Source organism: Triticum urartu, chromosome 4 (genome assembly GCF_003073215.2).
Source record: "Triticum urartu cultivar G1812 chromosome 4, Tu2.1, whole genome shotgun sequence".
Classification (NCBI taxonomy): Eukaryota; Viridiplantae; Streptophyta; class Magnoliopsida; order Poales; family Poaceae; genus Triticum; species Triticum urartu.
The window spans coordinates 486,383,265-486,406,448 of NC_053025.1; positions in this window are offsets into that span (position 1 = coordinate 486,383,265).

Genomic DNA, 23,184 nt, shown 5'->3' on the forward strand with positions numbered 1-23,184 from the left:
GTGTTTTGCTTGGACCATCTTGTATGATTTGAGTCTTTGATTTTTAGTTTGTCACAATCATCCTTGTTGAACACACCTTTTGAGAGAGACATGCATGAATCATGATTTATTAGAATACTCTATGTGCTTCGCTTATATCTTTTGAGCTAGGCAATTTTGCTCTAGTGCTTCGCTTTTCTCTTTTTAGAGCACGGTGGTGGTTTTATTTTATAGAAACTAATGAACACTCATGCTTTACATATATTATTTTGAGAGTCTTTAAACAACATGGTAATTTTATTTGGTTATAAATTTAGTCCTAATATGATAGGCATCCAAGAGGGATATAATAAAAACTTTCATATAAAGTACATTGAATACTATGAGAAGTTTGATTCCTTATGATTGTTTTGAGATATGAAGATGGTGATATTAGAGTCATGCTAGTGAGTAGTTTTGAATTTGAGAAATACTTGTGTTGAGGTTTGTGAGTCCCGTAGCATGCACGTATGGTGAATCCTTATGTAATGAAGTTGGAGCATGAGATATTTTTGATTGTCTTCCTTATGAGTGGCGGTCGGGGACGAGCGATGGTATTTTCCTAGCAATCTATCCCCCTAGGAGCATGCACATAGTACTTTGTTTCGATGACTAATAGATTTTTGCAATAAGTATGTGAGTTCTTTATGACTAATGTTGAGTCCACGGATTATACGCACTCTCAACCTTCCACCATTGCTAGCCTCTCTAGTACCGCGCAACTTTCGCCGGTACCATAAACCCACCATATACCTTCCTCAAAACAGCCACCATACCTACCTATTATGGCATTTCCATAGCCATTCCGAGATATATTGCCATGAAACTTTCCACCATTCCGTTTATTATGACACACATCATCATTGTCATATTGCTTTACATGATCATGTAGTTGACATCGTATTTGTGGCAAAGCCACCTTTCATCATTTTTATATACATGTCATTCTTGAGTCATTGCACATCCTGGTACACCGCCGGAGGCATTCATATAGAGTCATATTTTGTTCTAGTATCGAGTTGTAATTTTTGAGTTGTAAGTAAATAAAAGTGTGATGATCTTCATTATTAGAGCATTGTCCCATGTGAGGAAATAAAAAGAGAGAGAAAAGGCCAAAATAAAAGAGAAGGCCCAAAAAAGAGAAAAAAATAGAAAATAAGAGAAGGGGCAATGTTACTATCCTTTTACCACACTTGTGCTTCAAAGTACCACCATGATCTTCATGATAGAGACTCTCCTATTTTGTCACTTTCATATACTAGTGGGAATTTTTCATTATAGAACTTTTCTTGTATATTCCAACGATGGGCTTCCTCAAATTGCCCTAGGTCTTCACGAGCAAGCAAGTTGGAGGCACACCCACTTAGTTTTTCTTTTGAGCTTTCATAAACTTATAGCTCTAGTGCATGCATTGCATGGAAATCTCTACTCACTCACATTGATATCTATTGATGGGCATCTCCATAGCCCGTTGATAGCCTAGTTGATGTGAGACTATCTCCTTTTTTGTCTTCTCCACAACCACCTTCTATTCCACCTATAGTGCTATGTCCATGGCTCATGCTCATGTATTGCGTGAAAGCTGAAAAGGTTTGAGAACATTAAAAGTATGAAACAATTGCTTGCCTTGTCATCGGGGTTGTGCATGATTTTAATATTTTGTGTCATGAAGATGGAGCATATCCACACTATATGATTTTGTAGGGATAAACTTTCTTTGGCCATGTTATTTTGAGAAGACATGATTACCTTGTTAGTATGCTTGAAGTATTATTGTTTTTATGTCAATATTAAACTTTGTTTTGAATCATACGAATCTGAACATTCATGCCATAATAAAGAAGTATTACATGGATAAATATGTTAGGTAGCATTCCACATCAAAAATTCCGTTTTTATCATTTACCTACTCGGGGACGAGCAGGAATTAAGATTGGGGATGCTTGATACGTCTCCAACGTATCTATAATTTTTTATTGTTCCATGCTATTATATTATCTGTTTTGGATGTTTTATATGCATTAATATGCTATTTTATATTATTTTTTGGGACTAACCTATTAACTGAGAGCCCAGTGCCAGTTCCTGTTTTTGAGTTTTGCAAAAAATGAATACCAAACGTAGTCCAAATGCAATAAAACCTCCACGACGATTTTTCTTGGACCAGAAAACAACAAGGAGACTTGGAGATGAACTCGGAAGAGCCATGAGGCGGACACAAGGACGGAGGGCGCGCCCAGGGAGTAGGGCGCGCCCCCACCCTTGTGGGCCCCTCGTGCACCTCCTAACCTAATTTCTGCGCATATATATTCCCATATATCCCCAAACCAACAGAGGCGTCCACGAAAACACTTTTCCACCGCCGCAACTTTCTGTACCCGTGAGATCCCATCTAGGGACCTTTTCCGGCGTCCTGCCGCAGGGGGATTCGATCATGGAGGGCTTCTACATCAACTCTATTGCCCTTCTGATGAAGCGTGAGTAGTTTACCATACACCTACGGGTCCATAACTAGTAGCTAGATGGCTTTTCCATCTCTCTTTGATTCTCAATACCATGTTCTCCTCGATGTTCTTGGAGATCTATTGGATGTAATACTCTTTTGTAGTGTGTTTTCCGAGATCCGATGAATTGTGGATTTATGATCAGCTTATCTATGAATATTATTTGAATCTCCTCTAAATTATTTTATGCATGATTTGATATCTTTGTAATTCTCTTCGAACTATCGGTTTGGTTTGGCCAACTAGATTGGTTTTTGTTGCAACGGGAGAAGTTCTTAGCTTTGGGTTCAATCTTGCGGTGTCGTTTCCCAGTGACAGTAGGGGCAGCAAGGCACGTATTGTATTGTTGCCATCGAGGATAAAAGGATGGGGTTTTCATCATATTGCTTGAGTTAATTCCTCTACATAATTTCATCTTGCTCAACGCGTTACTCTATTCTTTATGAACTTAATACTCTAGATGCATGCTGGATAACGGTCGATGTGTGGAGTAATAGTAGTAGATGCAGAATCGTTTCGGTCTACTTGACACGGACATGATGCCTATATTCATTATCATTGCCTTAGATATCATCATAACTTTGTGCTTTTCTATCAATTCCTCGGCAGTAATTTGTTCACCCACCGTATTATTTTCTATCTTGAGAGAAGCCACTAGTGAAACCTATGGCCCCTGGGTCCATTTTCCATCATATAAGTTTCCGATCTACTATTTTGCAATCTTTTACTTTCTGATCTATAAACCAAGGTTGATAATATAATAGCATGGAACAATCAAAAATTACAGATACGTTGGAGACGTATCAAGCATCCCCAAGCTTAATTCCTGTTCGTCCTCGAGTAGGTAAATGATAAAAACAGAATTTTTGATGTGGAATGCTTCCTAACATATTTCTCAATGTAATTTTCTTTATTGTGGCATGAATGTTCAGATCCGAACGATTCAAGATAAAAAGTTTAATATTGACATAAAAATAATAATACTTCAAGCATACTAACTAAGCAATCATGTCTTCTCAAAATAACATGGCCAAAGAAAGTTCATCCCTACAAAATCATATAGTTTGGTCATGCTCCATTTTCGTCACACAAGAATGCTCTCATCATGCACAACCCCGATGACAAGCCAAGCAATTGTTTCACACTTTAGTAATCTCAAACTTTTTTCAACTTTCACGCAATACATGAGCGTGAGCCATGGATATAGCACTATGGGTGGAATAGAATATGATGAAGGGGGTTATGTGGAGAAGACAAAAAAGGAGAAAATCTCACATCGACGTGGCTAATCAATGGGCTAGGGAGATGCCCATCAATTGATGTCAATGCAAGTAGTAGGGATTGCCATGCAACGAATGCACAAGAGCTATAAATGTATGAAAGTTCAACAAAAGAAACTAAGTGGGTGTGCATCCAACTTGCTTGCTCACGAAGACCTAAGGCACTTGAGGAGGCCCATTATTGGAATATACAAGCCAAGTTCTATAATGAATAATTCCCACTAGTATATGAAAGTGACAAAACAAGAGACTCTCTATCATGAAGATCATGGTGCTACTTTGAAGCACAAGTGTGGGAAAAAAGGATAGTAGCATTGTCCCCCTTTTACTTTTTTATTTGGACTTTTTATTTTTTTATTTGGCCTTTTTTTGGGACAATGCTCTATTAATGATGATCATCACACTTCTATTTATTTACAACTCAAAGATTACAACTCGATACTAGAACAAATTATGACTCTATATGAGTGCCTCCGGCGGTGTACCGGGATGGGCAATGAATCAAAAGTGACATGTATGATAAATTATGCATGGTGGCCCTGCCACAAATACAATGTCAACTACATGATCATGCAAGGCAATATGACAATGATGATGCGTGTCATAATAAACGGAACGGTGGAAAGTTGCATGGCAATATATATATTGGAATGGCTATGGAAATGCCATAATAGGTAGGTATGGTGGCTGTTTTGAGGAATATATAAGGAGGTTTATGTGTGATAGAGCGTATCATATCACGGGGTTTGGATGCACCGGTGAAGTTTGCACCAACTGTCAAGGTGAGAAAGGGTAATGCATGGTACCGAAGAGGCTAGCAATGATGGAAGGGTGAGAGTGCGTATAATCCATGGACTCAACCTTAGTCATAAAGAACTCACATACTTATTGCAAAAGTCTACAAGTCCTCAAAAAGCAAGTATTATGCGCATGCTCCTAGGGTGATAGATTGGTAGGAAAAGACCATCGCTCGTCCCTGACCACCACTCTTAAGGAAGACAATCAAATAACACCTCATGTTTCAAAATTTTTACACAACGTTTACCGTACGTGCATGCTACGGGACTTGCAAACTTCAACACAAGTAGTCCTCAAATTCACAACTACTCAACTAGCACAACTTTGATATCACTATCTCCATATCTCCAAACAATCATCAAGTATCAAACTTCTCTTAGTATTCAATGCACTAATATGAAAGTTTTTATTATGCCTAAAAGCAAATTGCCATGTTGTTCTAAAGGACTCTCAAAATAATATAAGTGAAGCATTAGAGATCAATTATTTCTATAAAATAGAACCACCAGCGTGCTCTAAAAGGATGTAAGTGAAGCACTAGAGCAAATGACAAACTACTCCGAAAGATATAAGTGAAGATCAATGAGTGGTCAAATAATTATGCAACCATGTGAAGACTCTATAACATTTAATAATTTCAGATCTTGGTATTTTATTCAAACAGCAAGCAAAAATAAATAAAATAAAATGACGCTCCAAGCAAAACACATATCATGTGGTGAATAAAAATATATCTCCATGTAAAGTTACCGATGAATGAAGACGAAAGAGGGGATGCCTTCCGGGGCATCCCCAAGCATAGGCTTTTTGGTGTCCTTGGATTTTACCTTGGGGTGCCTTGGAAATCCCCAATATTAGGCTTTTTCCACTCCTTATTCCTTAGCCCATCGAATCTTCACCCAAAACTTGAAAACTTCACAACACAAAACTTAACAGAAAACTCGTAAGCTCCGTTAGTATAAGAAAATAAATCACCACTTAAGTACTATTGTGAACTCATTCTAAATTCATATTGGTGTAATATCTAATGTATTCCAACTTCTCTATGGTTCATACCCTCCGATACTACTCATAGATTCATCAAAATAAGCAAACAACACATAGAGAATAGAATCTGTCAAAAACAGAACAGTCTGTAGTAATCTGCAGGTTTCGAATACTTCTGTAACTCCAAAAATACTGAGCAATTAGGAAGTCCTAGGAAATGTGTTTATTAATCTACCTCAAGTAGAATTAGTATTTTATCGCTCTCTGGTAAAAAATGAAAATTATTCTCGTGGGCGCATACTTTCTGTTTTTTACAGCAAGATCAAATAACAATCACCCAAGAAGATCCTAAAGGCTTTACTTGGCACAAACACTAATTAAAACATAAAAAACACAATCATAACAGAGGATAGATGATTAATTTATTACTAAACAGGAACAAAAAGCAAGGAGCAAAAATAAAATTGGGTTGCCTCCCAATCAAGCGCTATCGTTTAACGCCCCTAGCTAGGCATAATGATTTCAATGATGCTCACATAAAAGATAAGAATTGAAACATAAAGAGAGCATCATGAAGAATATGACTAGCACATTTAAGTCTAACCCACTTCCTATGCATAGGGATTTTGTGAGCAAACTACTTGTGGGAACAAGAATCAACTTGCATAGGAAAGCAAAACAAGCATAACTTTAAGATTTTAAGCACATAGAGAGGGAACTTGATATTATTGCAATTCCTATGAGCATATATTCCTCCCTCATAATAATTTTCAGTAGCATCATGAATGAATTCAACAATATAACCATCACATAAAGCATTCTTTTCATGATCTACAAGTATGCAAAGTTGACACTCTTCCAAAGTTGTGGGATTAACATTAACTAAAGTCATGATCTCTCCAAACCCACTTTCATAATTATCACAATAAGATTCAACACCTTCCAAAATAGTGGGATCATTACTTCCTAAAGTTGACACTCTTCCAAACCCACTTTCATCAATATAATCATCATAAATAGGAGGCATGCTATCATCAAAATAAATTTGCTCATCAAAACTTGGGGGACAAAAAATAGCATCTTCATCAAACATAGCATCCCCAAGCTTGTGGCTTTGCATATCATCAGCATCATAGATATTCAAAGAATTCATACTAACAACATTGCAATCATGCTCATCATTCACATATTTTATGCCAAGCATTCTATGTAATTCTTCTTCTAGTACTTGAGCACAATTTTCATTCCCATCATTTTCACGAAAGACATTAAAAAGATGAAGCATATGAGGCCACCTTAATTCCATTTTTTGTAATTTTATTTTATAAACTAAACTAGTGATAAAACAAGAAACTGAAAGCTTCGATTGCAAGAGCTAAAGATATACCTTCAAGCTCTAACCTCCCCAGCAACGGCGCCAGAAAAGAGCTTGATGTCTACTACACAACCTTCTTCTTGTAGACGCTGTTGGGCCTCCAAGTGCAGAGGTTTGTAGGACAGTAACAAATTTCCCTCAAGTGGATGACCTAAGGTTTATCAATCCATGGGAGGCGTATGATGAAGATGGTCTCTCTCAAGCAACCCTGGAACCAAATAACAAAGACTCTCTTGTGTCCCCAACACACCCAATACAATGGTAAATTGTATATGTGCACTAGTTCGGCGAAGAGATGGTGATACAAGTGCAATATGGATGGTAGATATAGGTTTTTGTAATCTGAAAATATAAAAACAGAAAGGTAACTAATGATAAAACTGAGCATAAACGGTATTGCAATGCTAGTAAACAAGGCCTAGGGTTCATACTTTCACTAGTGCAAGTTCTCTCAACAATAATAACATAATTGGATCATATAACTATCCCTCAACATGCAACAAAGAGTCACTCCAAAGTCACTAATAGCGGAGAACAAACGAAGAGATTATTGTAGGGTATGAAACCACCTCAAAGTTATTCTTTCGGATCGATCTATTCAAGAGTTCGTACTAGAATAACACCTTAAGACACATATCAACCAAAACCCTAATGTCACCTAGATACTCCAATGTCACCTCAATTATTCGTGGGTATGATTATACGATATGCATCAAACAATCTCAGATTCATCTATTCAACCAAAACAAAGTATTTCCAAGAGTGCCGCAAAGTTTCTACCGGAGAGTCAAGACAAAAACGTGTGCCAACCCCTATGCATAAGTTCACGAGGTCACGGAACTCGCAAGTTGATCACCAAAACATACGTCAAGTGGATCACATGATATCCCATTGTCACCACAGATAAGCACGTGCAAGACATACATCAAGTGTTCTCAAATCCTTAAAGAGCCAATCTGATAAGATAACTTCAAAGGGAAAACTCAATCCATTACAAGAGAGTAGAGGGGGAGAAACATCATAAGATCCAACTATAATAGAAAAGCTCGCGATACATCAAGATCGTGCCAACTCAAGAACACGAGAGAGAGAGATCAAACACATAGCTACTGGTACATACCCTCAGCCCCGAGGGTGAACTACTCCCTCCTCGTCATGGAGAGCGTCGGGATGATGAAGATGACCACCGGTGAGGGATCCCCCCTACGGCAGGGTGCTAGAATGGGTCTAGATTAGTTTTCGGTGGCTACGGAGGCTTTTGGCGGCGGAACTCCCGATCTATTCTGTTCCGTGATGTTTTTAGGGTATATGGACATGTATACGCGAAAGAAGTCGGTCAGGGGAGCCACGAGGGGCCCACGAGGGTGGGGGCGCGCCCAGGGGGTAGGGTGCCCCTCCCTGCCTCGTGGCCACCTCGACGCTTCCCTGACGTCCACTCCAAGTCTCATGGATTGCTTCCGTTCCGAAAATAAGTTCCATGAAGTTTCAGGTCAATTGGACTCCGTTTGATTTTCCTTTTCTGCGATACTCTAAAACAAGGAAAAAAATAGAAACTGGCACTGGGCTCTTGGTTAATAGGTTAGTCCCAAAAATCATATAAAATAGCATAGTAATGCATATAAAACATCCAAGGTTGATAATATAATATCATGGAACAATCAAAAATTACAGATATGTTGGAGACGTATCAAGCATCCCCAAGCTTAATTCCTGCTCGTCTCGAGTAGGTAAATGATAAAAACAGAATTTTTGATGTGGAATGCTTCCTAACATATTTCTCAATGTAATTTTCTTTATTGTGGCATGAATGTTCAAATCCGAAAGATTCAAGATAAAAAGTTTAATATTGACATAAAAATAATAATACTTCAAGCATCCTAACTAAGCAATCATGTCTTCTCAAAATAACATGGCCAAAGAAATTTCATCCCTACAAAATCATATAGTTTGGTCATGCTCCATTTTCGTCACACAAGAATGCTCTCATCATGCACAACCCCGATGACAAGCCAAGCAATTGTTTCACACTTTAGTAATCTCAAACTTTTTTCAACTTTCACGCAGTACATGAGCGTGAGCCATGGATATAGCACTATGGGTGGAATAGAATATGATGAAGGGGGTTATGTGGAGAAGACAAAAAGGAGAAAATCTCACATCGACGCGGCTAATCAATGGGCTAGGGAGATGCCCATCAATTGATGTCAATGAAAGGAGTAGGGATTGCCATGCAACAGATGCACTAGAGCTATAAATGTATGAAAGCTCAACAAATGAAACTAAGTGGGTGTGCATCCAACTTGCTTGCTCACGAAGACCTAAGGCACTTGAGGAGGCCCATTGTTGGAATATACAAGCTAAGTTCTATAATGAAAAATTCCCAGTAGTATATGAAAGTGACAAAACAAGAGACTCTCTATCATGAAGATCATGGTGCTACTTTGAAGCACAAGTGTGGAAAAAACGGATAGTAGCATTGTCCCTTTTTTATCTGGCCTTTTTATTCTTTTATTTAGCCATTTTTTTGGGACAATGCTCTATTAATGATGATCATCGCAGTTCTATTTTTTTACAACTCGAAGATTACAACTCGATACTAGAACAAAGTATGACTCTATATGAGTGCCTCCCGCAGTGTACCGGGATGGGCAATGAATCAAGAGTGACATGTATGATAAATTATGCATGGTGGCCCTACCAAAAATACGATGTCAACTACATGATCATGCAAGGAAATATGACAATGATGATGCGTGTCATAATAAACGGAATGGTGGAAAGTTGCATGGTAATATATCTCGGAATGGCTATGGAAATGCCATAATAGGTAGGTATGGTGGCTGTTTTGAGGAAGATATAAGGAGGTTTATGTGTGATAGAGCGTATCGTATCACGGGGTCTGGATGCACCGGCGAAGTTTGCACCAACTCTCAAGGTGAGAAAGGGTAATGCACGGTACCGAAGAGGCTAGCAATGATGGAAGGGTGAGAGTGCGTATAATCCTTGGACTCAGCATTAGTCATAAAGAACTCACATACTTATTGCAAAAGTCTACAAGTCCTCAAAAAGCAAGTATTACGCGCATTCTCCTAGGGGGATAGATTGGTAGGAAAAGACAATCGCTCGTCCCCGGCCGCCACTCATAAGGAAGACAATCAAATAAGACCTCATGTTTCAAATTGGTTACACAACGTTTACCATACGTGCATGCTACGGGACTTGCAAACTTCAACACAAGTATTCCTCAAATTCACAACTACTCAACTAGCACAACTTTGATATCACTATCTCCATATCTCAAAACAATCATCAAGTATCAAACTTCTCTTAGTATTCAATGCACTAATATGAAAGTTTTTATTATGCCTAAAAGCAAATTGCCATGTTGTTCTAAAGGACTCTCAAAATAATATAAGTGAAGCATGAGAGATCAATTATTTCTATAAAATAGAACCACCACCGTGCTCTAAAAGGATGTAAGTCAAGCACTAGAGCAAATGACAAACTACTCCGAAAGATATAAGTGAAGATCAATGAGTGGTCAAATAATTATGCAACTATGTGAAGACTCTATAACATTTAATAATTTCAGATCTTGGTATTTTATTCAAACAGCAAGCAAAAATAAATAAAATAAAATGACGCTCCAATTAAAACACATATCATGTGCTGAATAAAAATATAGATCCAAGTAAAGTTACCGATGAACGAAGACGAAAGAGGGGATGCCTTATAGGGAATCCCCAAGCTTAGGCTTTTTGGTGTCCTTGGATTTTACCTTGGGGTGCCTTGGAAATCCCCAAGCTTAGGCTTTTCCCACTCCTTGTTCCTTAGGCCATCGAATCTTCACCCAAAACTTGAAAACTTCACAACACAAAACTTATCAGAAAACTCGTAAGCTCCGTTAGTATAAGAAAATAAATCACCACTTAAGTACTGTTGTGAACTCATTCTAAATTCATATTGGTGTAATATCTACTGTATTCCAACTTCTCTATGGTTCATACCCTCCGATACTACTCATAGATTCATCAAAATAAGCAAACAACACATAGAGAATAGAATCTATCAAAAACAGAACATTCTGTAGTAATCCGTAGGTTTCGAATACTTCTGTAACTCCAAAAATCTTGAGAAATTAGGAAGTCCTAGGAAATTTGTTTATTAATCTTCCTCAAGTAGAATTGGTATTTTATCGCTCTCTGGTAAAAAATGAAAATTATTCTCGTGGGCGCATACTTTCTGTTTTTTACAGCAAGATCAAATAACAATCACCCAAGAAGATCCTAAAGGCTTTACTTGGCACAAACACTAATTAAAACATAAAAAACACAATCATAACAGAGGATAGATGATTAATTTATTACTAAACAGGAACAAAAAGGAAGGAGCAAAAATAAAATTGGGTTGCCTCCCAATCAAGCGCTATCGTTTAACGCCCCTAGCTAGGCATAATGATTTCAATGATGCTCACATAAAAGATAAGAATTGAAACATAAAGAGAGCATCATGAAGAATATGACTAGCAAATTTAAGTCTAACCCACTTCCTATGCACAGGGATTTTGTGAGCAAACTACTTGTGGGAACAAGAATCAACTTGCATAGGAAAGCAAAACAAGCATAACTTTAAGATTTTAAGCACATAGAGAGGGAACTTGATATTATTGCAATTCCTACGAGCATATATTCCTCACTCATAATAATTTTTAGTAGCATAATGAATGAATTCAACAATATAACCATCACATAAAGCATTCTTTTCATGATCTACAAGTATGCAAAGTTGACACTCTTCCAAAATAGTGGGATTAACATTAACTAAAGTCATGATCTCTCCAAACCCACTTTCATAATTATCACAATAAGATTCAACACCCTCCAAAATAGTGGGATCATTACTTCCTAAAGTTGACACTCTTCCAAATCCACTTTCATCAATATAATCATCATAAATAGGAGGCATGCTATCATCAAAATAAATTTTCTCATCAAAACTTGGGGGACAAAAAATAGCATCTTCATCAAACATAGCATCCCCAAGCTTGTGGCTTTGCATATCATCAACATCATAGATATTCAAAGAATTCATACTAACAACATTACAATCATGCTCATCATTCACATATTTTATGCCAAGCATTCTATGTAATTCTTCTTCTAGTACTTGAGCACAATTTTCATTCCCATCATTTTCACGAAAGACATTAAAAATAAGAAGCATATGAGGCCACCTTAATTCCATTTTTTGTAATTTTATTTTATAAACTAAACTAGTGATAAAACAAGAAACTAAAAGCTTCGATTGCAAGATCTAAAGATATACCTTCAAGCGCTAACCTCCCCGGCAACGGCGCCAGAAAAGAGCTTGATGTCTACTACACAACCTTCTTCTTGTAGACGTTGTTGGGCCTCCAAGTGCAGAGGTTTGTAGGACAGTAGAAAATTTCCCTCAAGTGGATGGCCTAAGGTTTATCAATCCGTGGGAGGCGTAGGATGAAGATGGTCTCTCTCAAGCAACCCTGCAACCAAATAACAAAGAGTCTCTTGTGTCCCCAACACACCCAATACAATGGTAAATTGTATAGGTGCACTAGTTCGGCGAAGAGATGGTGATACAAGTGCAATATGGATGGTAGATATAGGTTTTTGTAATCTAAAAATATAAAAACAGCAAGGTAACTAATGATAAAACTGAGCGTAAACGGTATTGCAATGCTAGTAAACAAGGCCTAGTGTTCATACTTTCACTAGTGCAAGTTATCTCAACAATAATAACATAATTGAATCATATAACTATCCCTCAACATGCAACAAAGAGTCACTCCAAAGTCACTAATAGCGGAGAACAAACGAAGAGATTATTGTAGGGTATGAAACCACCTCAAAGTTATTATTTCGGATCGATCTATTCAAGAGTTCGTACTAGAATAACACCTTAAGAAACATATCAACCAAAAACCTAATGTCACCTCAAGTATCCGTGGGTATGATTATACGATATGCATCAAACAATCTTAGATTCATCTATTAAACCAACACAAAGTACTTCAAAGAGTGCCCCAAAGTTTCTACTGGAGAGTCAAGACAAAAACGTGTTCCAACCCCTATGCATAAGTTCACGAGGTTACGGAACTCGCAAGTTGATCACCAAAACATACATCAAGTGGATCGCATGATATCCCATTGTCGCCATAGATAAGCACATGCAAGACATACATCAAGTGTTCTTAAATCCTTAAAGAGTCAATCCGATAAGATAACTTCAAAGGGAATACTCAATCCATTACAAGAGAGTAGAGGGGGAGAATCATCATAAGATCCAAGTATAATAGCAAAGCTAGCGATACATCAAGATCGTGCCAACTCAAGAACACGAGAGAGAGAGAGATCAAACACATAGCTACTAGTACATACCCTCAGCCCCGAGGGTGAACTACTCCCTCCTCGTCATGGAGAGCGCTGGGATGATGAAGATGACCACCGATGAGGGATCCCCCCTCCGGTAGGGTACCGGAACGGGTCTAGATTGGTTTTCGATGGCTACGGAGGCTTCTGGCGGCGGAACACCTGATCTATTCTGTTCCCTGATGTTTTTAGGGTATATGGACATATATAGGCGAAATAAGTCAGTCAGGGGAGCCACGAGGGGCCCACGAGGGTGGGGGGCGCGCCCAGGGGGTAGGGCGCGCCTCCCTGCCTCGTGGCCACCTCGAAGATTCCCTGACGTCCACTCCAAGTCTCATGGATTGCTTCCGTTCCAAAAATAAGTTCCGTTAAGTTTCAGGTTAATTGGACTCCGTTTGATTTTCCTTTTCTGCGATACTCTAAAACAAGGGGAAAAACAGAAATTGGCACTAGGCTCTAGGTTAATAGGTTAGTCCCAAAAATCATATTAAATAGCATAGTAATGCATATAAAACATCCAAGGTTTATAATATAATAGCATGGAACAATAAAAAATTATAGATATGTTGGAGACGTATCACTATCTCTATCAGGTCTCACTTTTGCAAGTAACCGTGAGGGGATTGAACACCCCTTTATCGCGTTGAGTGCATGTTGTTTGATTGTTTGTGCAGGTATTCGGTGACTTGTGCATTGTCTCATACTGGATTGATACCTTGGTTCTCAAACTGAGGGAAATACTTATCTCTACTTTGCTGCATCACCCTTTCCTCTTCAAGGAAAAAACCAACGCAAGCTCAAGAAGTAGCACGTATCTATATCTTATGAAGTATTCATGCTGTTGTATTATCATTCTTGGATTTCTTACAATCATTTTATAGCAACTTTATATCATTTTTTGGACTAACCTATTGACATAGTGCCCAGTGCTAGTTGCTATTTTTGCTGGTTTCTTACATCGCAGAAAATCAATACCAAACGGAGTCCAAACGCAGCGAAATTTTTTGGAGAATTTTTATGGACCAGAAGACATAACTTGGGCCAAAGAAGTACCAGAGGTGTGCCCCGAGGGGGAACAACCCACCTGGGCGCGCCTGGGGGCCTAGACACACACTGGTGGGTTGTGCCCACCTCAGTGGCCTCCCGCACCGCCTCTTCGCCCTATAAATTTCGAAATATTCCAAAAACCCTAGGGGAGTCAATAGATCCCGCCGCTGCAAGCCTCAGTAGCCACGAAAAACCAATCTATACCCATTTCGACACCATACTGTAGGGGGAAATCATCACCGGTCACCATCTTCATCATCCCGGCAGCCATCATGATGAGGAGGGAGTAGTCCACCCTCGGGGCCGAGGGTTTGTACTAGTAGCTATGTGTTTAATCTCTCTATCTCTCTCTCTCTCTTTCGTGTTCTTGAGATGTATGATCTTGACACTACAAAAAAGACACATCCGTGACATTTTGGCCCGAAGGAATTTTTTTGCTGTCATACTTATGACACTTCTATGACGATAATTGTGACAAAACCCGGTATCATCATAGATGTGGTGCGCTCCTACTTCTATGACAAAAAATCATGACAAAAAATGGGCTTTTCATCCTAGGTGGGCCAAAGACGCACCTGCATGACATTCTTTGGGCCATCCATGATGGAAAAAATTGTGGTAGAAGTGAGGGCGAGGAAAATTTCGGGGACTTCTTGATTACGGTGGGTAGTCGGGGCCGAGCGATGCACGGAGGGATTGCCCGTTTCTCTCGTACACGTACGCACGTGGGTGCGAGGCGTTGGGCTCTAACTGAACCCGAGCGAGGCATTCGTTTACTGAACTCGAGCGATTGCACTGGCTATGTTACTGAACCCGAGCGATCGATCCCTTGGCTGTTAACTGAACCCGAGCGATTCCTTTGCTACTGCTGCTAACTAAAGTCGATCGAACCTGCTGCCTCTTGATGAACAATGACCGTTTTGGGGGGTTGGATGAACAGTTCCCTGTGGGGGGTGGATGAACAGGACCCCATGATAGTAGTAGGCCGTTGCCACTGGATGAACAGGACCCCGATCGAGAGGAGGCCGCCACACCCGAGCCGGTTGGGGGTGGCTGAACAGGATCCCGTGGAGGGCTGGTTGAACAGTAGCCGGTGGAGGGTGGAATGAACAAGACCCTGTGGAGGGCTGGTTGAATAGTAGTCTGCGGAGGGCTAGTTGAACAGTAGTCGGTGGAGGCTGGATGAACAGGACCCCCGTGGATGAACAATAGCTGGTGGAGGCTGGAGGAAGTCGACGGTGGATGAACAGTAGCCCATGGAGGCTGGAGCGAGGTAGTAGACGGTGGATGGACAGTAGGCCGTGGAGTCTCGTTTTGCGGTACGCCACACCCCTCTTGATGAACAGGACCCCGTTTCGACCGTAGGTGCTCCAACACAAGTCTGTTTCCTCCATTTTATGGTACGCCACACCCCTCTCAATCAACAGCACCCTGTTTCTACCGTAGGAGCTCAAACACAAGTCCATTTCCTCTGTTTTGCTGGTCGCCAGACCCCTCTCGATGAACAGGATCCCGTTTCGACCATAGCCGGTCGAACAGAAGGTCGTTTCCTCCATTCTATTGTACGCTAGATCCTGTTTTGGCTGTTCCGTCCAAACCAGTTGGCTCCCGTTGAACATGACACATTCTGACCCAGTCGTCGCAGAGAGACAGATCGACTAGTATGTACGTACATGTTCCCGACCAGACATAAAACACTACGTACGCTTTGACCGGGTGGGTCCCAGCTGTCAGGGAGGATAAGGACGCACTTCCTTGCGTGCAAAGATATTGCTGGTGGGTCCCAGTTGTTAGGGGGAAGAATCATTTTTTTGCCCATAATATGGACGCACTTGCGTGCGAAGATGTAGCTGGTGGGTCCATCTGTCAGCCTCACCGCATATAGTCCTCTTCCAATGGCTGTCATCCGTTGACCACGTAGACCACACCGTGCAGAAAACACCCAGGCGGTGGACGACGGCGAGGCCTAGTGTTTCTACAATTCTGAAATCTTTATGTGATGTGCTTGGTCTTACCGATATTAAAGAGTGTTCTTTAAATTTGCACTTGGCGGATTCTACTATTAAAAAGCCTATGGGAAGAATTAATGATGTTCTTATTCTTGCAAATAGGAATTATGTGTCCATAGATTTTATTGTTCTAGATACTGATTGCAATCCGTCTTGTCCAATTATTCTTGGTAGACCATTTTACGCACTATCGGTGCCATGATTTATATGAAAGAAGGCAATATTAAGTTCCAATTTCCACTAAGTAAGGGTATGTAACACTTCCCTAGAACAAGAATTAGGCCACCATATGAATCAATCATGAGGGCATCTTATGGATCTAGAACCAAAGATGACAAAACTTAGATCCTCGCTTTATGCCTAGCTAGGGGCGCGAAACAATAGCGCTTGTTGGGAGGCAACCCAATGAATAAATTTTATTTTTGTCTTTTGCTTCCTGTTCTTGAGTGTTAGCACAATTATGCTACTGTTATTATTGTGTTTTTTGTGTTTTAATTAGTGTTTGAGCCAAGTAAAGCCTTTAGGATCTTCTTGGGTGATAATTGACTTGATCTTGTTGAAAAACAGAAACTTTTGCGCTCAAGAAAATAATTTTTGTTTTTAACAAAAGCGTGATAAAATACCAATTCTTTTTTGCAGAAGGTTAATATACAATTTTCACAGGGCTTCCTAATTTTTCAGAATTTTTGGAGTTACAAAAGTATTCGAAATACCCAGATTTCTACAGACTGTTCTGTTTTTGATAGATTCTGTTTTCTTTGCGTTATGTGCTTGTTTTGATGATTCTATGGTTTTCTTTAAAGAGTTTTTGCCATATAAAAGTTGAAAAATAGTAGATAGAATGCAAGAATAAAATATGAATTGGTTTTGTGACAACACTTATAGTAGTGATTTGTTTTCTTATACTAACGGATCACACGAAGGTTTGTTGAGTTTTGTGTGATTGAAGTTTTCAAGTTTTGAGTTATCTTACGATGGATGAAGGAATAAGGAGTAAGAAGAGTCTAAGATTGGGGATGACCACAGAATCCCAAGCCATTATCAAAATAGAAGCAAGCAACTAAGCTTGGGGATGCCCCGAGTGGCATCCCCTCTTTCTTCTAACGACCATCGGTATTTTACTCGAAGCTATATTTTTATTCGTCACATACTATGAGTTTTGCTTGGATCGTCTTGTATGATATGAGTCTTTGATTGTTTTGTTTTGTGTTTGAAGTCTTGAATCCTTGCTGGACACACCTATTTGAGAGATCCAAAATTATGCCATGACTTATTAGAATTGCTCTCTATGCTTCACTTAAATCTTTATGAGCTATGGAATTGCTCTAGTGCTTCACTTATATCTTTTTGAGCATGGTGTGCTTTAGTATTTTTGAAGAAATGCTCTCTTGATTCACTTAGATTTATTTTGGAGTAGTAATATTTTTAAGAAATTATCTCTTGCTTCACTTAAGTTAAGTTGAGAGAAAGAAATATTATGCTCATGATCTTCACTTATATTTGTTTGAGCTTATCAAAAGCAACGCATGAAAATTAGTTCCAAAGTGATAGATATCCAAGAAGGATATAATAAAAACTTTCATGAAGGTCATTGGACGAAATAAACTTGATTCCTTGTAATAGTTTTGAGATATGATGATATGATATGAGAGTCATGTTGATGAGTAATTATGCTTTAGTAAGAATATTAGTGTTAAGGTTTGTGATTCCCTATGCAAGCACGAAAGTCAATAGTTATGCAATGAAATTACATCCTACTTGTGGTGCATTATTCACTGTTAATTATGCTTAATGCTCGCTTATGAGATTATTCGTTTCTTGGTTGGCCGCTTCTCAATCTTTTGCTAGCCTTCATTTTGCACTAAGTATGATCACTACTTCTGCATCCAAAATCCTTTAAACCAGTTTTGCCATATGAGTCCACTATACCTATCTATATGTGGTATTCTTTTGCCGTTCTAAGCAAATTTGTATGTGCCATCTCTAATTTTCAAAATAAATTTCTCTTTTGTGTGCTCGTACCACTCATGAAACGGTAGGGGGTGGCTCATATTTTCCATGCTAGATGTGTTATTCTCACGATGAGTGTTTATTCACTTGTCATCGCACGAGAGTAAGGCAAAGGTATTAGGGATGCCCAGTCCCAAAATGAAAAATGAATTTACTTTATGTTGTCAAATAATAAATTCCTTGCAAAGTGATGGCATGGAAGGCGCCCGTGGATACGGTTAGCCATGGAAAGTGAAAGTATGATGGAAAAAGGATTAAACTTTAATTTCTGTTTGGGAACCTCCTATGATATATCTAGCATGGAAAGTGTGGGGAACTCTAAGTCATTTTCATTGTGGGAAAAGTATGCCTCTCAAAATGTTTTTATCTCTCAATTTTCGCTTTGAGCTCTGGCACCTCTAGAAATCCCTACTTCCCTCCGCGAAGGGCCTTTCTTTTACTTTATGCAATTTTATTTTTTAATTTGAGTCTCCATCTTCTCTTATAAAGCACCAACTAGGGGGCACTATGATCGTACTTGAGCATTGGGTGTAGCTAATATGCGAGTGTGCTTTGTGAATGGATCAATGATTGAGCATGATGGGCTAGGGATAACTTATCTTAGCGTTGATATTTTGAAAGACATGGTTGCTTGCTGATATGCTTGAGTATTTAAGTCTCATGCCAAAACTAGACTATTGATTTGAATCGTATGGAAGTCCAAGTGTCGATGCTATAAAGAAAATGAGATGACATGTTAGGCAGCATTCCAGATTAAAAAATTCTGTTTTTATCATTTACCTACTCGAGGACAAGCAGGAATTAAGTTTGGGGATGCTGATACGTCTCCAACGTATCTATAATTTTTGATTGTTCCATGCTATTATATTATCATTCTCGGATGCTTTATAATCATTTTATAGTCATTTTATATCATATTTTGGTACTAACCTATTGACATAGTGCCAAGTGCCAGTTGCTGCTTTTTGCATGTTTTTTACATCGCAAGTAATCAATATCAAATGGAGTCCAACTGTAGCAAAACTTTTCTGGATTTTTTTGGACCAGAAGACATCCAATGGGCTGGAGAAGCACCTGGAGGGTGCTCCGAGGGGAGCACAACCCACTAGGGCGCGCCTGGAGGCCCAGGCGCGCCCTGGTGGGTTGTGCCCACCTCGGGTGCCCCCTGAACCGCCTATTTACTCTATAAATACCCCAATATTTCATAAACCCTAGGGGAGTCGACGAAAATTAATTCTAGCCGCTGTAGGTTCAAGAAACACCAGATCCAATCTAGACACCATCACAGAGGGGTGCATCATGTCCATTGGTGCCTCTCCGATGAGGCGTGAGTAGTCTTTTGTAGACCTTCGGGTCCGTAGTTAGTAGCTAGATGGCTTCCTCTCTCTCGTTTGATTCTCAATACAATGGTCTCTTGGAGATCCATATGATGTAATTCTTTTGCGGTGTGTTTGTTGGGATCCGATGAACTTTGAGTTTATGATCAGATCTATCTCCTTTTATCCATGAAAGTTATTTGAGTCTTCTTTGATCTCTTATATGCATGATTGCTTATAGCCTCATATTTATTCTCCGATATTTGGGTTTTGTTTGGCCAACTTGATCTATTTATCTTGCAACGGGAAGAGGTGCTTTGTGATGGGTTCGATCTTACGGTGCTTGATCCCAGTGACAGAAGAGGAACCGACACATATGTATTGTTTCCATTAAGGATAACAAGATGGGGTCTATTTCTACATAAAAAGATCTTGTCTACATCATGTCATCGTTCTTATTGCATTACTCCGTTTCTCCGTGAACTTAATACACTAGATGCATGCTGGATAGTGGTCGATGTGTGGAGTAATAGTAGTAGATGCAGCCAGGAGTCGGTCTACTAATCTTGGACGTGATGCCTATATAATGATCATTGCCCAGATATCATCATGATTATTTGAAGTTCTATCAATTGCCCAACAGTAATTTGTTCACCCACCATTTGCTATTTTTCTTGAGAGAAGCCACTAGTGAAACCTACGACCCTCGGGTTTCTTCTTTAATATATTTGCCTTTGCGATCTATCTTCCTTTGCTTTTATTTTCAAATCTATTAAACCAAAAATACAAAAATACCTTGCTACAATTTATTTTATCTGAGATCTATTTATCCTATCTAACATATTTTTATCATGTCCGTTTGCCAATTTTTGGCGCCGTTACCCGAAAGGGATTGACAACCCCTTTAACACGTCGAGTTGCAAGTATTTGTTATTTGTGTGCAGGTGCTATTTATGTAGTGTTTCTTGGTTCTCCTACTGGTTCGATAACCTTGGTCTCATCATTGATGGAAATACCTACCATTGCTGTGCTGCATCATCCCTTCCTCTTTGGGAAAATACCGACATAGTTCTAGTAGACATCACATACCTAGTTCAATCTCGTTACCGGCAAGTCTCTTTACTCGTTCTTTAATACATCACACTACAAAAGAAAGACACATCTGTGACATTTTGGGTCGAATGAATTTTTTTTGTCATGCTTATGACACTTCTATGACGATAATTGTGACAAAACCCAGTATCATCATAGATGTGGTGGGCTCCTATTTCTATGACAAAAAATCATGACAGAAGATGGGCTTTTCGTCCTGTGAGGTCCGGAGACGCAGCTGCATGACATTCTTTGGGTCGTCCATGACGGAAAAAACCATGGTAGACGCAAGGGCGAGGAAAATATCAGGGAGTTCCCGGTTACGGTGGGTGGTCGGGGGCCGAGTGATACGTCTCCAGTGTATCTATAATTTTTGATTCTTCCATGCTATTATATTATCTGTTTTGGATATTAATGGGCTTATTTATACACTTTTATATTCTTTTTGGGACTAACCTACTAACCCAAGGCCCAGTGCAAATTGCTGTTTTTTTGCCTATTTCAGTGTTTCGCACAAAAGGAATATCAAACGGAATCCAAACGGAATGAAACCATCGGGAGAGTTATTTTTGGAACAAACGTGATCCAGGGGACTTGGAGTAGACGTCAAGAAAGAAGCAAGGCGGCCACGAGGCAGGAGGGCGCGCCTGCCCCCCTGGGTGCGCCCCCACCCTCATGGGCCCCTCGCAGCTCCACCAACCTACTTCTCCTCCAAAATACATATCCATATACCCCGAAAACATCCAGGAACACCATGAAATCCTATTTCCACCGCCGCAACCTTCTGTACCCAAGAGATCCCATCTTGGGGCCTTTTCCGGAGCTGCTCCGGAGGGGGAATCGATCACGGAGGGCTTGTACATCAACACCATAGCCTCTCCGATGATGTGTGAGTAGTTTACCACATACCTCCGTGTCCATATTTATTAGCTAGATGGCTTCTTCTCCCTCTTTGGATCTCAATACAATGTTCTCTTCGATCTTTTTGGAGATCTATTCGATGTAACTCTTTTTGCGGTGTGTTTGTCGAGATCCGATGAATTGTGGGTTTATGATCAAGTTTATCTATGAACAACACTTGATTCTTCTCTGAAATCTTTTATGTATGATTGGTTATCTTTGCAAGTCTCTTTGAATTATCAGTTTGGTTTGGCCTGCTAGATTGATCTTTCTTGCAATGGGAGAAGTGCTTAGCTTTGGGTTGAATCTTGCGGTGTCCTTTCCCAGTGACAGCAGGGGCAGCAAGGCACGTATTGTATTGTTGCCATCAAGGATAAAAAGATGGGGTTTACATCATATTGCTTGAGTTTATCCCTCTACATCATGTCATCTTGCCTAATGTGTTACTCTGTTCTTATGAACTTAATACTCGAGATGCATGCTAGATAGCGGTCGATGTGTGGAGTAATAGTAGTAGATGCAGAATCATTTCGGTCTACTTGTCGCGAACGTGATGCCTATATACATGATCATGCCTAGATATTCTCATAATTATGCACTTTTCTATCAATTGCTCGACAGTAATTTGTTCACCGACCATAATACTTATGCTATCTTGAGAGAAGCCACTAGTGAAACCTATGGCCCCCGGGTCTATCTTTTATCATATAAGTTTCCAATCTATTTATATTTTGCAATCTTTACTTTCTTATCTATATCATAAAAATACCAAAAATATTTATCTTATTATTATTATCTCTATCAGATCTCACTCTCGTAAGTGACCGTGAAGTGCTTGACAACCCCTTTATCGCGTTGGTTGAGAGGTTCTTATTTGTTTGTGTAGGTACGAGGGACTTGCGTGTAGTCTCCTACTGGATTGATACCTTGGTTCTCAAAAACTGAGGGAAATACTTACGCTACTTTGCCGCATCACCCTTTCCACTTCAAGGGAAAACCAACGAAGTGCTCAAGAGGTAGCACCGAGCGATGCGCGTTTCTCTCGTACATGTACGCGCGTGGGTGCGAGGCGTTGGGCTCTAGCTGAACCAGATTGAGGCATTCGCCTACTGAACCCGAGCGATTGCACTGCAGGCTACGTGTTACTGAACCCGAGCGATCGATCGATCTGGCTGTTAACTGAACCCGATCGAGCGATTCCTTCGCCACTGCTGCTAACTGAAGTCGATCGATGCTGCCTCTTAATGAACAATGAGCGTTGTTGGGGGGGGGGGTTGGATGAAAAGTTCCCGGTGAGGGGGGGATGAATAGGACCCCGTGGTAGTAGAGGCCGTTGCCACTGGATGAACATGACCCCGATCGAGCCGGTTGGGGGTGGATGAACAGGACCCCGTGGAGGGCTGGATGAACAGGACCCCGTGGAGGGCTGGTTGAACAGTAG